The sequence below is a fragment of the Nicotiana attenuata genome, unplaced genomic scaffold (assembly GCF_001879085.1).
Source record: "Nicotiana attenuata strain UT unplaced genomic scaffold, NIATTr2, whole genome shotgun sequence".
Lineage (NCBI taxonomy): Eukaryota > Viridiplantae > Streptophyta > Magnoliopsida > Solanales > Solanaceae > Nicotiana > Nicotiana attenuata.
In genome coordinates, this window is record NW_017672559.1 from 62,476 (window position 1) to 64,974 (window position 2,499).

Consider the following 2,499-nt stretch of genomic DNA (forward strand, 5'->3'; position numbering starts at 1 on the left):
AGGTGGTTAGTAAAAGAATAGTAAGTAAGTTTTGAGTTAATACAGTGAATTAGCACTTTCAGCAGAGCTAGTATGGATACAATTTGATTCGCTTAGCCAGGTTAACTCTAGTAAGTGGATGACAGTTACCGAACGTGTGTTAGCACCCAAAGAGATTGAGTTAAACTCAAAGTACCGTAGCAATGGGAAAAAAAATATTAGCTAGCAGTGAGAGCACAAACTATAGAAGAATAGCCTTTAGGAATTATCATAATGTGGTTTCTCCAGGATTGACAATGTGAGCAGAGTTAAATTATTAAGATTGTATATGATAGTTGTGAATACATTAGCTTTTCGTTAAGTGAATAATTTAGTTTTTCCTAGTAAGAAAGATTTCTCAGAAGAAAGTTGGAAGAAGAGTCGTTATTGACGTAGAGTGCAGAGAATTGCAGAGAATAAGGAAAGTTATTTGGATCCCAAAAAAAAAAGGATCCGCGAGTATAAGACCTTTGGTCTAAGGGGTGATGTGAAAACCATCAGTAAGTGCAGTTAGAGATTTGAAACCCGAATAGTTAGCATAGGATATGAAAAAGAAAATCAATTCGGTAATGAGGAAAAATTGTATAATTACCACAGGGATTATGTCCAGCATGTGTACGAAATACAAAGTGAGTAGAATGATCACCGAGCTTAGTTATTGATGATAAAATGATCACAGAAAATCTATAAAATCATGCCTTTTTATATGTTACGAGGGTAGTGCCATTGCACGAGACTCTAGTCTTCGTAGTACTGGTTAAAGACTTAGCTCACAACAATTCTATAAGTGTTTTCAGGAAGTTCTTAAGAAGATAAAGTGTGGGAAGTATAACTCATGATTGAGGTAGATAAGAGAACTCTGGTAAAAGAAGTTCACCAGCCAAGATAGGAGTTCGACTTTGGACTCTAAAGATGACGGAGTCGTTGTCTAGAAGAGGACTTGTTCCCCCTTAGTAGCCGTTGAGAAGGAGAAACAATTTGATGATCCCTACGTGTTGCAGTTGAAAGAGGAGATTCACAAGTATAAGACGATGGCTTTTGAATAAGGGGGAGATGATGGTACTCTGAGGTACTAGGACAGATTGTGTGTCCCAGACATAGATGGGCTTAAAGAGGGAAGATCATGTTAGAAGCCCATAATTCTAGGTATTCTTTCCATCCAGGTTCCCAAATATGCATCATCACCAAGGAGACTTATTGGTTGAACGGCATGACAAAGAACGTCGTAGACTTTATGGCCAGGTAGAGCATTTTATTTAAACAGTTGAGGATATGTCGTTGATGTTAAAAGTAATTGGGATGATCACATACCTCTCATTGACCTTGTTAATAATAACACCTACCATTTCAGTACCAAGATGGAACCGTGCGAGACTCTGTATGGGAGAAGGTGTAGATCGCTAATTGGTTGGTTCAAGTTAGTGGTTGGGTGTTTCTGAAAGTTTCACCTATGAAAGGCATTATGAGATTTGGGAAGAAGGGAAAGCATAGTCCCTACTATATTGGGCCATATAGAATCTTGCGAAGGATCGGTCAATTAGCTTATGAGTTGGAGTTGCCACCAGAATTAGTGGTGGTACAACCAGTATTTCACGTGTCATGTTATAACATTCAAGTTTCCAGCACTCAAATACTCATGTCAGTTCAGTACTCAGATACTCATGTCAGTTCAATACTCAGATATTCAAGTCGGTTTAATACACAGCTACTCATGTCAGTCCAATACTTAGATATTCATGCCAACTTAGTACTCTGATATTGATGTTAGTTCAATTCTCAAATATTAGTGCCAGTTCAATATTCAGATATCCCTGTTAGTTCAGTATTCACGTATCCATGGCAGATCAATATTCAGTCAATGCAGTTCAGTTCAGTATCTCAACAGTTCAGTAATCATGTATTCATTATGTTTAGTATGCAAGTGTTAATGAAAGTTCATGTTTCCACCAAACTCGTTTAAGGTCCGGAGTTAGCAGAAGCTACAATCAGGACAATCATTCTAGGACGAATGATCCCAAGGGGGAGATAATGTAACACCCCGGACATTCGGATTAGGTATGAATGAGTTAAAGGAGTAATAAGGTTATATTTTGGACATATGAAGTCATATCATGATGATTATAGGTGAAACTAGTTGTTTCAAAATCAAGATGGAAAGTGAGGTGCATAAGATTTGACAAAATCGACTAAGTTTGCAGAAGGTCTGTGTTCCAGCAGCTTTAAGTGAAAATGTGTAAGGAATTTGGAAAAATTCAAAGCATGAAAGTTGTAGGTCATTGAAAGTTGTATTGTCAAGCCAAAACGGAGCTCTGTGCAAAAGGTTATGCCCGTTTTACAGAAGGGTGCGTAACCACCGCATTCCTTCCGCGTTTTCACCGCGACCGCGGTGGTGAGGCAGTGTCCCAGCGATTTACCGCGTTCGGGACCGCGGTCGCACCAACTGGGACGCGGTGGCCAACTTGGGAAGTCGTTTTTTTCGCT